The following is a 16,410-nucleotide window of genomic DNA, read 5'->3' as shown; positions in this document are numbered from 1 at the left end:
AGTAAGGCATATACAAATGACTGCTCTTAAAAAATGCACCGCTCCCCTGAACATTAACCAACAGGAATTATTTATTGGGATACACTAGAACAGTACTTGGGTGAGACATATGATCCCCTAACACTGTATCATTTACTGCATGAGACTGAATCAGCAAGAGTCCATATCTCAGAACATTTCATAGCAACCTGGGATTTTGGGACATTGAAAAAGTGTATTCTAAGCTTCTAACCGTATAATAGTCTTACAAAACAGTTTTCCAAGAATACAATTTACAGATTTCTTTACACTTCAATAGAACAATAAAATAGGGAGGAAAAAACACATAAAAATTATAAAAATAAAATCTGAAATAAATAAATAAACATAATATTTGCTTGATTTATGAATACATAAAGTATGGTATTCAGCAGTGGCGTAACTAGAAGCTCATGAGCCCTAGAGCAAAAGCTCCAACGGGGCTGCCAATTATTGCAAGTCTGGGCAGCACGGTGGCTCAGTGGTTAGCACTGCTGCCTTGTAGTTCTGGGGTCCTGGGTTCAAATCCCACCAAAGACAACATCTGCAAAGAGTTTGTATGTTCTCCCCATGTTTGAGTGGGTTTCCTCTGGGTTCTCTGGTTTCCTCCCACACTCCAAAGACATACTGATAGGGAATCTAGATTGTGAGCCCCAATGGGGACAGTGCTGATATTGTCTGAATTGTAAAGCGGTGCAGAATATGTTGGCGCTATATAAATAAAAAAATGTAAAAAAAAGATTATAACAAAAAAAAAGATTTAATAATATTGGCCTCTTCATATGGGCCAAAGGGACTTTTTGGTCCCCTTAGGTTTCAGGGTACCCCTGCACCTATTGTAGCTACATCCCTGGTAATCAGAGTACATAAGGGCCATTTTCATACTATGGTAATGAGCATACAGATAATTCATGGACGCCTTTCTTTCCCAATCCATATAATCATTCTGAAGTAACCAATAAATAAGGTGTAAAAGGCGCCATAGAGGAGCCCTGTCCTGTTACTTCATGTCACTGCAGTATAGGCCAGGGACTTAGCCAATGCCACCATCAGATCCAAAGAGATAAGTAGTGCAAGTCCTCCCTTTATACATTTGCTCCCTTTAGGATCAACTCCTGGTTTTGTCTATGAAGAAAAATGTGAACAGGGCCAAACAATGGCAAGCTTTTACATTTCCTATGCTTGTTACATCCAGGCATACACTATAGCGGAGGATTGTGATTTTTTTTTCGACTCACCATAGGAGCTCTGAGTTATAACCATGAACGTGAGTCAAGTCCCAATCATCACTCAAAGTTATTAGGTATTAAAAGTTAGGGACTACCACAACAACTTTTTATTTTATTTACTTGATTTTTCATTTATTATATCTTTTTTATTATTATTTAATTTTGCTCACTTATAGCGCCATTAATTCCACAGCACTTTACAGACATTATCATCACTGTCCCCATTGGGGCTCACAATCTAAATTCCCTATCAGTATGTCTTTGGAGTGTGGGAGGAAACCAGAGAACCCGGAGGAAACCCACACAAACACGGGAAGAACATACAAACTCCTTGCAGATGTTGTCCTTGGGGGGATTTGAACCCAGGACCCCAGCGCTGCAAAGCAACAGTGCTAACCACTGAGCCATATATTGATAAAATTCACGTTTTCATGTTTTTTTAGGAGTGAACGTGGGGATTGGTGGTGTATTTGTGTATTTTTTTTGATTTTCAAAATTGCCAAGTTAAAAAATAAAGAAAAACTTTTTAAAAGTCAAATAAATGTCCAGATTTCTTTGAGGTTTTTCAAATATATTGATCTGCAATATTTTTAGATGTGTCATGTACACATGAAGACATTCTACATAGCGTAATACATTTAGTGAGCATTAGCCATAAAGCTTATAGTGTAAAGCTGATGCGTACTATTAACATCATTTCTAATTCAAATAACAATTATGATCTTAGTTTCCTATTCTAATGTTAGGTAAGAGAAGGACGGACTGTCAGAAAAATCTGATATTGAACTACAAAAATATTAAGTAAGCAGCAGATTAATCCGTTTTACTCCAGGCCTTCTACACATTTTATGTATGGGCATGAAATTACCGAGAAAGTTCAATGTAACTGCAATTGTACATGATACTAGATTCTCCATTGACCAATAAGTGTTTAAAAAAAAAGTGGAAAATTCCCCTAAAAAATAGTTTTACTGTTAGGCCTGCTACAGAATCAACGCTGTAAGGACTGAAGGATATCAAGTAAGAATTCATATGACTGGACTGAGAGACCGGTCTGCAGTGTATAGCATCCATGAGACTGCGCCACATAGTAACAGAGTTGTGATCCTGCCTAAGAATTAAGAGATTCTATAAGTACTATATCTTCTAGTAGAATAGATAGAGAGATAGATAGATAGATGATAGATAGATAGATAGATGATAGATAATATATAGATAGATAAATAGTTGATAGAGGGATAGATAGATAGATAGATTGATAGATAGATAGATAGATAGTTAGATAGATAGATAGATAGATAGATAGATAGATAGATAGATAGATTCTTCTGTGAATTTCACTGCATTCTTTCCACCACTGGGAACGTACACGGAGGCTACATTCCCACAATGAATGCGTTTTTGATGTTGCAGATTTTTTCAGCATTTCGGCACCTGTTAGCTACGGTAATTTGGGTCACTTGCCGGTATTTTTCTTCATTTTTGTTTGCATTTTTTATCATGTTTTTTACGCTGCAGTTTTTGTCTCTTTTTGGTATGACATGTTTTAAATAAAGCTGCTTTGTTTTTGATACTTCCTGGTACTTTGACAAAACTATTGATATAGCTATGTGCGGATTACACGCATTTATAGTGTGTTTCTATAGTGGAAATGCACTAAAAACACAGTAATTTTTTATCTGTGGATTCTCCGCATTTAATGCAATTCTAAGGGGAAAATCTGCAAATAAAACTCAACACAAGAAAAATTATAATGTTGTCAGTGGACACAGAGTAAAAAAAAAAATGTCCATCCACTTTGCTGGAACTAAAAGACGCTGAATTTTTGCCAAAAAACATAGAGCCAAAATCGCACCAAATACCCATTGTGGAAATATCACCTTATAGGAAAATATGACAGAAAGTTTTTGAATCAAAACTTAACTTTATTTTACCTTCAGTTCTTGTGCAAGACGGGGGCAGTTCCCAAATGCACCACTTCATCTTGGGCTCCCCGACTTCTTAGTCTGGCCTAATCAAGCCCAGTAAACCTATGGTTAAACTTTTCACTTCCACCATATAAAGAAATCTAAAATGAAAACCATATACAGGTTGTTGTACACAATGAATGACCCAATCAGCAATATACGGGAGTAGTCTGTATGTTACCCTCGTAACATGTAAGCCTATATATATCTACTACAGAGGATAAAATGGTTCATTTAGACATGAACCACCTGACCTATAATGGACTGTCAGGTCGGAGCATTGGGCCAACGAAGGTTAAGGGCCTGTAATGTAACGAGGGCGAGCTGATTCTCTGACGCATTACCCCAGACGCTTCAAATAATACGTTTAATCACTTATCATTAATCAAACACTCCATCGCAGCTTTATACGTGACACGGCTTCTGTTCTAGATTAGAAACTGCAGATACATTATAGAGATTCAAAAGCGGCGTCTAGGCTTTATACCAGATCACTCTATGGCTCGATCTATCTCATATTGTACCTGTGTCTTTTTTTGCGTTGTTTTGGCTTCAATACCAATCCAGTTTATGAAGATGAACTTTCACTATTTTTTTTAAAGACCTCTATACTTTACAGTTTCCCTTTATACTCCATTGGCTCCACAGTGACTATATCTAGCCAATAATTCCTTTGTATAAATCAATGAAATAACAATTTTGCATTATTTGTAATCAGCAAAAGAAAAAACCCAGAAAATATTTATTCTATAAAATGAATTAGAAAATGGTCCCACTATTCAGACTTATGCCGAACACAGAGCACAAGGACAAATCAAAGCATTTAATGCCGGTCTAGTAACGCTCGTACCCGTCAGACAGCACGTCTACAGCTTTGGAAAGTTTCAGTTTTGTACAATCCATGCCTAACTTCTTAACTTTTCTATTAGTAACTAAGTGGCTTACATAACAGGTTTCCAATGCTACATGTGCCATCGATTAAGGTTACGAGATGTAACTAGAAATGTAGGAGATTACAAAATGCTTATATATTATGTAGTAGAAAAATATGTATATGCATGAAAGCGCATATCACATCTGCTGGAAACATACACGTTCAATGAGCTATTTAATATATATGTATATACACACATATATATATATATATATATATATATATATATATATATATATATACACATACATGTGTATACACATATATATAGATATATATATGCATATACATAATACATATATATATATACACATATACTATACATATAGATATACACACACACATACTGTACATATATATATATACATATATATATATATATATACACACACACATATACATATAGATGCAGTGCTTTAAACCATGTATATTATATATGTATATACACAGTTTACAGCACTGCGTATATATATATACTGTGTATGTGTGTATATATATATATATGTATATATATATATATATACATATGCTACAAACTGTACTGTCCACATACATTCACCTAGTAGCTACTATAAATTACACTTTTTGAGCATTTTATAGTGACCTAGCCATCTCATATATGTTATTCCAAAATCTACACTGACATTATATTTTAATATTAAAAATTCATTTTTTTAATTTTTTTTTTTGTCTTTCCAGCAAGTTTCACAATCCCTCTAACGTGTTAGTTTTCACCTTATTAATGCCAGTCCTGGTTGATCTCCCTTCTATCCTAGTGACCCTACAGACCTTTATGTCCCCCCCTTTTCTTCTCACGCTTTTGCTCCATTCATCTTTTGGGTGGGTGGAAGAAAAAGATCAATGGTTTGGGTCCATCATCATTTTTTCGCATAATGAAGCACCTCTTGTCTTTTCACCTTTGCTCGGGGTCGCACAGTAAAAGGTGAGATACAGAAGAACTTCACATAAAGTTTATGAACACATGAAAGGTGTGATCTTAATGTCCGACTGACAGGTCTTAATTACTGAAGTCTTGGCTGGTATGGCCTGAAGGAGCGTGCAGGAACTTGAGACTTAATCACTGTTATATGTAGAATTTATTATGATTAATGACTAAGAATGTATAGTTCGAAACGCGTCAACGTTTTTAATGTCCTTTATGCTTCTTGTAATTTCACTATGTAAATAAAATAATAACCGTGGGGCAGCGATACAGTGTGCTGCGGCTTTCTTAGTAATATTATATGTTGTTAATTCTTATTAATTACGATATGATTGTCCTGTTCCCATAAATTCATCCATCAGCCTGTAGGTTATACTAAGCAGCTATATCTCAAAATCAAAATTCCCACTAAGATACAATGTACAGAGCATTAAAAGAATCAGCACAGCACAAAACAAAGCTATCCAGTATGTTTAGGCAGTGTTTATCTGGGAGGCAGACTGCACTGTCAGCATATCTAACCCCTGAACCCTTCACTATCTGAAGCTGTTAATCATACCCTCTTCCTAGGCTGCAGAATGATGTAATGGCCCCACGTCCAGCATTATTCCCAGGGATGTCTGCGAGGAAAACATACAAATGCTGACACCTAACAACCAAATACGCACAAAGCCCACTCCAACGCAGGCGGCGAAACTCGTCATCATACAACGTGTAGGAGGTTGTGGCGGTCAATAGTGTAAAAAAATATATAAAAAGGAGAAAAACAAAAAGTGAGCTAATGCAAAATGTCTTATGGCCATTCTGTAAATAGATGCATAAGTAGCAAAAAAAAAAAAAAATACAGCTGTACTAAAGCAGAGCTGGATGAAGTAGCAGAGCTGAGTTTGTCACGTAAACCTGATACGCTGTCCAAACCGACAAAATCAGCTCAGCTACGTCTCGAATGGCATCACTGAGGAGTAGGGATCTCTACTATTGAATACTAATGAATTCATTTGTAATTTATAATATTAAGTTTTTTTTTTAAGGTGTTACGTTTTTTTTTTTTTTAAAGGAAAATGTCACGTGTTTTGAGTAATCGCAGCAGTTGGACTAACCTGACCGCAAAGTCTGAATAGACCCTTATAATAAAGTTGGATTGGGATTTGTAGAGATTATAATCTAATAAGAAATCCCGTATAATATAATGTATAGTATAATGTATAATATAATGTATAGTATAATATAATGTATAGTATAATGTATAATATAATGTATAGTATGTGTTTACAGCATAAGTTTGTGTCCTGGAGAGAACTACGTCCCCAAAATTCCAGGTCTACTTTCAATAAACCCAACTAAAGTCCTAGAAAATGATGCCATGACAGGTTTTAGCGTCCTCTCCTAATATAAGTGCCCCCCTCCCCTCTCACTGTTGGCCTGACAACCCTTGAACAATGCTGGGGTTATCTGTCCCTTATTTATTGTATTATTTTTCGGAGGCGATGGGGATGGCAGTGAAGTGTATTGTCTTGTATGTTGGTGATGGCACCAGCATATTAATGACTTGCTAATGACTAAACTGTAGTCCAGGATCCTTCTGAGCTGGGTAGAGAAAAAAAGAAAAGAAAAGTTTTTAAACTTTCACTTCCAGCAAACTTTTGGTGGCAAGTGATAGGAAGCGAGTGACACCACAGCTGGCGCCTTGTCCTGATCACCACTATTGGGGATGAGCAGCACACCCCTCCATCCACCTGATGTACTAACAACACAACTGTCACTGTCATCCTGAATGAAGATGCAAGAGATCAGTGGAATGAACTGTGAGCTTAACCCCTTCAGAGCCCTAGGCACAGTGACAACAGGCTATTGTATGAGGACACTCTGATGACACTTGGATGGTTGTCACAGCAGGTGTCAGATCTCACAACCTACTCATTAATAGAATACAAAACACAAGGTTTCATGGAGAATTCTACTGTCCCTTTAAATACACCATCTGATTCATAGACAAGTACCTAATGTAGAAAATAAATATTAATAAAAAAATATATTCTCATCCACTTACCCAACAAGTGTAGAAATATCTGAGGAGGCTGTGGGGTCTTGTATAGTTTGGGGTGAGGAGATGGAGGCGGCTGGGCTCCGCACGTCTCAGGTAAGAAGTGATAGAACTTTATTTGGCTGCAGCATGTACAGGGCAAACACTTGGAGCAGCAGCTAACTCTTCACAGACTTGCTTAAAGACTCTCGGCTTCTTTCTGGAGTGGGGAGTGACTTTCCCCCTGCATCACACATACACACACACATTTAAAGACACAGTGCCATGTACTACAAAAGAACCACGTTGGACTGAGGGAAGATTACAATACGTTCTATTTAGAGCCGCATTACATCATCCCCGGTGACGTCACGTGGGATTCCTGAACTTCTAAATCATAGCAGGGAGCGGGGGTGTGGCCGGGGCTGGCGGACACGCCCCCGTAGGCGAGAAGACACGCCCCCCCCCCCGGAGGAGAGCGCTCAGCTGTAGCTCTGCTGCTGGGCTGAGTCATGCGGGAGCCGGGGAGAAGGGAGAAAGCTGCGGGGACTGGCGGACGGGTTGCGGGACGGGCGGACTGACGGGCTGCGGACCGGTGTTCCGTGTGCGCCGCTTCTTGCTCCGGAGCTTGTAAAGACGCCGAGCGGCCGGGACAGTGTGCCTTGTACTGTGGAGGGAGGTGGGCAGGGCATGCTGGGATTTGTAGTTACACAACACGTAAAGTTCAAGAAATTAGAGGACCGACATAATCTGAGCAGGTGAAGATGAGAGTTGTAGTCATACGGCAGCTTTCAGCAGATAGAAGTGAGGACGGCCATAGGACGGTGTAGGCTGAGCCGGACATGCTGGGTCTTGTAATACTACCGCAAACAGAAAAAGAAGGTTATCGGTCTGTAATAGCTGAGCAGGACCTGCTGAGTCTTGTAGTACTACAGCGTGTGGCAATGCAGGAAGTAAGGGAGGGTATAGGTCTGTAATAGATGAGCAGGTTGTGATTGCTGGGTCTTCTAGTACTACAGCAATCAGCGAATAAGGACCTCTATAGGTCTGTAACAATCAAGCAGGCTGGGTCTTGTAGTACCTATTATCAAGACATAAGGAATTATGTGAGCAAGACATGCTCGGTCTAGTAGTACAGTATGTAGCAAGAAGGAAATAAGGAAAGGTATACTTCAGTATTGGCTCAGCAGGGCATGCTAGGTCTTGTAGTACTATACCAGGGCATGCTAGGTCTTGTAGTACTACACCAGGGCATGCTAGGTCTTGTAGTACTACACCAGGGCATGCTAGGTCTTGTAGTGCTACACCAGGGCATGCTAGGTCTTGTAGTGCTACACCAGGGCATGCTAGGTCTTGGAGTGCTACAGCAGGACATGCTAGGTCTTGGAGTGCTACAGCAGGGCATGCTAGGTCTTGGAGTGCTACACCAGGGCATGCTAGGTCTTGGAGTGCTACAGCAGGACATGCTAGGTCTTGGAGTGCTACAGCAGGACATGCTAGGTCTTGGAGTGCTACAGCAGGACATGCTAGGTCTTGTAGTACTACACCAGGGCATGCTAGGTCTTGTAGTACTACACCAGGGCATGCTAGGTCTTGTAGTGCTACACCAGGGCATGCTAGGTCTTGGAGTGCTACAGCAGGACATGCTAGGTCTTGGAGTGCTACAGCAGGACATGCTAGGTCTTGGAGTGCTACAGCAGGACATGCTAGGTCTTGGAGTACTACAGAAGGGCATGCTGAGATGTGCAGCGAATAGAACAAAGGATTTAGTTCAGTGTGAGCTATGCATGCTGGGCCTTGTAGTGCAACAGTTGATAGAAGGCAGGAAATAAGAAAACCATTGTGTATTGGCACTGTGCGCACATCGTACCGTGACTACTACCCAACTGTCTCCAAAAGACCCGACCTGCTGGACTTTTGGCTGCAGATCATTAGCCAGTAGCCACACTTGACTTTGACCTCATAGACCAGAATGTAAGTCGGTTATTTTTTTTTACAGCCAAATTGCAATTCATTAAATAGTCGTGTGACAGCAAGGTACAGACAAGTGTTCTGGTCGCCTGTAGCTCTGGTCTTAAACTGGAGGAGAATGCCGGTATGATGAGACTTGTAGTTGCACAAGCATCAGACTGGCTTTATTATTACACAGCAAACAGAAAAAACTAAGATCCTGATTAGTGTTGATCGAGCACTAAAATGCTCGAAGCTCGGGCCGAGCTCGCCGTGATACTCGGGTGCTCGACCCGAGCAACGAGCCCAATGTTAGTCTATGGGAGACCCGAGCATTTTTGGCGCGGCACCCCCGGCAGTCCTTTAAAAGCAAAACAAGTGCTCAAAGCGATAGTGACAGTGCTCAAATGACATGGGGACAGTATGGGGATCGCCCCAGGAAGCATTTCTGACCCCCAGGTCACTGCTGTCAGCAACGTGGTCAGAGGTATTAAGCCACTTTTAAGGGCTCACAATAAAACGTTCAAAAACGAAACTGAAACTGCTTTCCTGTGAAATATGTTAAGGAACTTCCTTTCCAGGGTAAAGACTTGTGTATAAGGTAAAATAAATACCCCCCCCCCAAAAACATACTCCTCCACACCTTGGGCTATGTTAACAAGTAGCATTTTTTATGCGTTTTTGCACTTTTGTATTGCTTTCAACCGTGACAAATGCATTCACCGGGAAATGTCATTTTAACATTTTACAACTTTATCTGGCCATGTGCTGTGTGACACATGCATACAGTGCTGAAAAGACATGGGAACAGCATGGGGAAGACCCATGGAAGCATCTCTGACACCCAGGTCACTGCCTAAAAGTGCGCCCATCAGAAGTCATCCTTGCCGCATCAGAAGATGCAGACTTGCAACTATCCCCGTGCAAGTTCTTGTCCCTGGGCACTGTTCAATTGTACCTCCCCCATTCCTTGCAATGCAAGCGCAAGTATGCAGCCTGCCACCCACCCACCCCCAGGCTGCAATACCATACTGCTTGCTTGCACTTGAAATTGGGCCTTTTAGGCATGTGGAGGCAGAATCTGGCCACCACGTCATGGCTGCGTTGGCCGTCTGGAATCCATACTCAGTCGCCCGGCGGCCGGGTGTCCACACACGGTCCCCAGCCGCCTGGGGGCAGCCGGGTGTCCATAAACGGTCCCCAGCCGCCCCTATTTCCCCCCACACACTTTTCTTAGCCCGGCCTGCTTTAGGGCAGCATTGGACGAGACCACCAGAGAACCAGACTCCTCCGGTGGGCCCAGGCTTCTCCATCAGGGGAGTTGAGAGTGCCAAGGTGAGGACCATGATGATGATGATACAAGTTAGCATTTGCTTTGTTTTCTTGGAATGCAAGCGCATGTATGTAGTAGCGGCTAGGCCTGAGGTGGTCAGCGTTTTGGCGCATATCCTACCTCCTCCGAGGATTGCTGGATATTTTCCTGCTACTATCCCAGTTCTGTGACTCCCGTTAAAACAAAGCTTCAGGTGATAAATGATGGATGAGGTAGTGGCAAAGGAGAAAGAGCAGGAGGAACAGGAACCATTCACATTAATATCAGGCCAGTCAACCACATATGTCTTGTAGGATATGTTTCTGTAACAAAAGGAGCTGTTCGGCTACACAGTTATAGGGCATACAGTGAGTGCAATGCCTACCAAAAATTTTGAGGCACTCCAATGCCCCTTGGAAATTATGAGGAACTTGCAATGCCCCTTACAAGAGCCATACAGTACAGCATATTACAAACCTAAGTCCCATTATTGAGGAGTGGGTCTCCCATAGTATTTGCTTATGCCTTCCAAGCAAAAGCTTCCAAAAATTAGAACGGACCAACTTGCAATGCCCCTTACAAGAGCCATGCAGTACAGCATATTACAAACATTATTCCCATTATTGGGGAGTGGGTCTCCCACAGTCTTTGCTTATGCCTTCCAAGCAAAAGCTGACAAAAATAAGGACGGAGGAACTTTCAATAATGGCAACACGGACCACGGTCACCCTGGTGGTATAGTGGTGGTGGAGGCTGAGGATAAGGAGAAGAACATAAAACAGCCAAAATGAGGAAGCGTATACCTATGTGTGGGTGTGAAGCGGTGCATGGGAATACACCTCTCGAAATAACACAGTGGATTTGACTTTGTTACTCTGCTGTCATTTGGTGGTGATGAGAAGTCTGGTCCAATCCAGCCCTTGTTCATTTTGATAAGGGTCAGCTTGTCAGCATTGTCAGTTGACAGGCGAGTGCGGTTATCAGTTATAATTCCCCCAGCGGCACTAAAAACACGCTCCGATAACACGCTAGCGGCAGGGCAGGCCAGGACCTCCAAGGCGTACAAAGCAAGTTCATTCCAAGTGTCCAGCTTGGATACCCAATAATTAAAAGACACAGAGGAATCACGGAGGACGCTGGTACGGTCGGCAAAGTACTCCCTCACCATCTTTTGAAACTTTCCACTCCTTGTGAGAGTACCCTGCACCTCAGGGTCTGTCCGAAGGGAGGGTCTGAGAAAACTGTCCCAGAACGTTGACAGTGTTCTCCTGCCTCTGCTGGATTGGAGTTGCCTCTCTCTCGCTTGTACGCTTTGGTTGGTCAACGAACTGTGACCTCTGCCGCTAGCGTGTTCAGATGGGAATTTTTTAACAGTTCTGCAGCAAGGGCCTTCTGGTACTGGCCCATTTTTGTAGACCTCTCCACCTCAGGAATAAGAGAGTGAAAGTTCTCCTTCTAGCGGGGGTCTACAAGTGTCACCAACCAGTAATGACTGTCACCCACCAGTAATGACTGTCACCCAACATTTTGACAATGCGAGGGTCACGGTTAAGGCAGCATAACATAAAGTCAGCCATGCGTGCTAGACTGGTAACGGGTAAGATTTCCGTGTCCTCACCAAGATGACGACTGACCATGCTCTCCTCCTCCTCCTCCTCCTCCCCCCTGTCCTCAGGCCACCCACGCTGAACCGACGGTATGACACTTGTACAGGTACTACCGTCTACAGTGCATGATAACCGCTCCTGTTCTTCCTCCTCCTCCTCCTCCTCTCCCTCATTGTCCCCCAATGCACGTTGGGATGAGATGAGGCTGGGCTGTGTGTAATCGCCCACTACGGCTTCTTGATCCATCTCATCATACTCTGGCTGCAATGCCTGCTCTTTAATTCTCTGCAGAGAGCGTTGCAAAAGATAGACAAGTGGGATGCTGACACTAATGATGGCATCATCGCCACTCACCATCTTGGTGGACTCCTCAAAGTTTGTCAGGATGGTACATATGTCAGACATCCAGGTCCACTCATGAGGTCTTATGTGTGGAGTCTGACCTGAATATCGACGGCCTTGTTGCAGGTGGTACTCCACAACTCTCTTCTGCTCACAAATCCTTTGCAACATGTGGAGGGTAGAGTTCCAACGTGTGGGGACATCACACACCAGTCGGTGTGCCGGAAGCTGCAAACGCTGCAGCAACACAGCAAGGGCGGCGGAAGCTGTAGCCGACTTGCGAAAATGAGCTGACAGACGGCGTACTTTGACGAGCAGATCTGGCAACTCGGGGTACGATTTAAGAAACCGCTGAACCACGAGGTTAAGCACATGAGCCAGGCATGGTACGTGTGTGATCTCGCCTCGCCTCAGAGCCGCCACCAGGTTACTGCCATTGTCACACACGACCATGCCTGGATGTAGGTTCAGCGGTCTCAGCCACAGATCCGCCTGCTCTTTCACAGCTGTCCACAACTCACAAGCAGTGTGAGGTTTATCACCTAAGCTTATGAGTTTCAGCACAGCCTGTTGCCACTTGGCGGAGGCAGTACTGCAGTGCTCCAGCTTGTAACTGATGTGGTGATATCTGAGATGGAGGCTGAACATGAGGAGGAGGAGGAGGAGGATGCGCAGGAGCTGTACACTGTGGGGGCAACTCTGACTGACATAGGGCCCGCAATCCTCTGTGTGGGGACGATGTGTTCCGTCCCAAGGTCCGACTGGGTCCCGGCTTCAACTATGTTTACCCAGTGTGCCGTCAGGGAGATGTACCGTCCCTGGCCACAAGCACTTGTCCACGTGTCTGTTGTCAGGTGGACTCTCCTGGTAACTGCATTGTTGAGGGCACGGCAGATGTTTTGGGACATGTGCTTGTGTAGTGCAGGGATGGCACACCAGGCAAAATAGTGTTGGCTGGGGACCGAGTACCGAGGGACGGCCACCGCCATAAGGTTGCGGAAGGATTCCGTCTCCACCAGCCTAAAAGGCAGCATTTCCAATGTAAGCAGTCGTGAAATGTGCGAATTTAGGACTGCGGCCTGCGGGGCGTTAGCTGCGAATTTCCGCTTTCGTTCAAAGGTCTGGTATATGGACAATTGAACGCTGCGGTGGGATGTGGACGTGGACGTTGATGCTGTTTCTTGAGAAACTGCCATAACAAGTGAAGACTGAGAGGAGGGGGCATCTTTACATGCAGTATGGACAGGGGATTGCCTTGCACACACAACAGGGGGTTCTATTGCACGCACAACAGCGGAAGAAGCAGTTGTGACACCCGCTGACACTGGTCGTGGACCCTGGGGTTCACCCCACAAAGTCGGGTGATTTGCTGCCATGTGCCTGATCATGCTGGTGGTGGTCAGGCTGGTAGTTTTGTCACCCCTGCTGATGCTGGCATGGCAGGTGGTACAAATGGCCTTTTTGGGGTTATCAGCAGAGTCTTTAAAAAAATTCCAGACTCTGGAAGACCTACCGCTTGTACTGGCAACGTCCCTCGTGTTGGTGTTACAGGGAACGGTTGCCTGCCTTCTGTCTGCGGCCACCACACTGCTTCTTCCTGCCTGTTGGGGTACTCTGCCTCCCTCCCCCTGTGTGCTGCTGGCCTCACTCTGCATGTCCTCCTGCCAGTTACTAGATCATCCACCACCTCCTCCACTTCCACTTGCGCACCACAATGCTCCTCCTCACTTCCTGGCAATTGTGTCTCGTCATCGTCCACCTCTTGTGACAAACTGCCAGCGTCGACTTCCTGTGGCCGTGGCTGTTCAAATATTTGGGCATCGCTACATGGGATCTCCTCTTCCACCACTTCAAGCGTAGCAGGCGAGGTGCACAAATATGGAAATGGACCAGTGAACAGCTCTTCAGAGTGTCCAAGTGTGGGATCAATTGCTGTCTGACGACACTCAGCATGGTGGGAGGAAGGAGCATCAGTGTGAGGAGGAGTATGCGGTCGAGATTCACGGCTACTAAGAGTTGACCGTGTGGAAGACAGACCGGAGGTGGTGGTGCCCAGGTAACTGGAAGTATTATCTGCTATCCAATTAATAACCTGTTCACACTGATCAGTTCTCAATACTGGTGTTGTTCTGTGCTTCCCTAGTAATTCGGTCAAGAAGTGGCTGTTGGTTGTGGCACATTTTCACCTTGGCCACGGCCCCGTCCTCTGCACGCATCATCACCAGAACGTCCAGTTCCACATCCCTTTCCTTGCCCAATGTAAAGGAAGTAAAATAGCTTACACTCGCACTATCAATGGAAAAAGGGTAATAAAAAGTAGATTAGAACCGTGGAAGAGGAAAACCACAGTTCTATTTCTCTGGCCTACACTCGACTCTTTTAAACAATCTGAACAATTAGGGAGAAACTATTACTGTTTTTCCTTACGGAAAAAATACCAAAACCTGAATAATAGAGATTTTTTACCGTGGAATGGCAAAGCCACAGTTATTGTTTACTGGTGTATACCAGACTTTTTAAAATATATAGATTTGCGGCTGAACAGTGAGCGACACACTCAAACAGTTTTTTTTTTAGATACCAAAGGCCCAAAACTGGATACTACACTGATTTTACCCGTTGAACTGCAAAACCACACTGGGATTTGTCAGGCGTACACCAGACTATTTTCAACAGATATATTTTTGTGTCAGAACACTCAGGAGACACTACTGTTTTTTTTTACAGCAAAAAATGCAAAAAGCAGGATAAGGCTGCGTGCACACAATGCGTTTTTCATGCGTTTCCGCTGCGGAATTTCCGCAGCGGAAACGCTTCAGAAACGCATGGTAATCCGCACCCCATGGTCCCCAATGGCATTCCGCAATGTCAATGCACATGCTGCGGATTTTTCCGCAGCGTTTCTGCAGCGCTCATAAATCCGCAGCATGTTCATTAATTTTGCGGAAGCGCCGCCATTGACTTGCATTGAGACGCATAATATCCGCGTCTGTACATTTGTACAAGTGGATAACATGCGTCTCAATGTGCGGATGGTACCCAGTTCTGGAGGAGAGAAGACTCTCATCCAGACCTGGGTACCATTGTACCTGTAAAAAAAAAGAATAAAATAAAAAATAAAGTTTATATTCACCTGTCCGGAGGCTTCTCTCTGCTTGCCGGCTTCTCCTTCCAGGACCTGAGATGACGTCGCGGTCATGTGACCGCAGGCTGTCTTGCGATGTGCCGGCAACCCGGAAGAAGCCAGGACGAGCGCTGCAGCACACGCCGGGGCATCGGGGGTGAGTATAGCTTTATTTTTTTTATTTTTACGGTCACACTGTATAAATCCATGCCGTTTGCATGGATTTATACAGTGTGACCTAGTTGTCAAGCACTTTCCAAGTGATGCTATCGCCTGGAAAGTGCTTGTCAGTCCGCATGCGGAAACACATGCGTTAACGCATGTGGATACGCATGTGAATCCGCATGTATTCCGCATGTATTCTTCAGGAAAAACGCATGCACAATCTGCATGCGTTTTTTCTGCCAGGGAGATGCAGAAATGCTGCAGAAATTTTCTGCTTCATTTCTGCATCGTGGGCACATAGCCTAATAGAGATTTTTTACCGTGGAACAGCAAAACCACAGTTTTAATTTACTGGTGTATACCAGACTTTTTAAAATATATAGATTTGCGGCTGAACAGTGAGCGACACACTCAAACAGTTTTTTTTTTTTAGATACCAAAGGCCCAAAACTGGATACTACACAGATTTTACCCGTTGAACTGCAAAACCACACTTCTGTTTCTGTGGCCTATACCAGACTCTTTTCAACAGATATATTTGTGTCTGCAAAATCAGAGACACACTTTTTTTTTTTTGGGGGGGGGGGGGCACCAATAGGTTAATAAGACGGGTATTTGTACAGTGTGTAGGAGAAAAAAAAAAAGAGGATTTAGATGAAAAAAAAGGATTTTTACTGGCCCCTGAGACCTGCAGCTAAGTCCAGCAATTTCAGAAACAGGAGCACACAGGACTGTAATGCAGCGTTTGCTGGTATAACCACTTCGTCTCCTATACAGCCTGCCTGCCTACCTGATA

The 16,410-nt window shown here is 43.7% G+C and overlaps 1 protein-coding gene across 3 annotated transcripts in view; it reads right to left on the bottom strand.

Moving 5' to 3' along the window:
- CREB5 (cAMP responsive element binding protein 5) overlaps window positions 1-7,422 on the bottom strand; it is a 613,433-nt gene extending 606,011 nt beyond the window's left edge. For all 3 annotated transcript variants that reach the window (XM_073677914.1, XM_073677916.1, XM_073677917.1), the window contains exon 1: window positions 7,142-7,422. The gene's annotated coding sequence lies outside the window, so the exon portion shown is untranslated. The remainder of the gene's footprint in view (window positions 1-7,141) is intronic.
- Window positions 7,423-16,410: the final 8,988 nt, after the last annotated feature.

Source organism: Phyllobates terribilis, unplaced genomic scaffold, assembly GCF_046119375.1.
Source record: "Phyllobates terribilis strain yellow unplaced genomic scaffold, ASM4611937v1 Scaffold_4__5_contigs__length_816908805, whole genome shotgun sequence".
NCBI lineage: Eukaryota > Metazoa > Chordata > Amphibia > Anura > Dendrobatidae > Phyllobates > Phyllobates terribilis.
The sequence above is the reverse complement of the archived record's forward strand: the minus strand, read 5'-3'. Positions and strand labels throughout refer to the sequence as shown.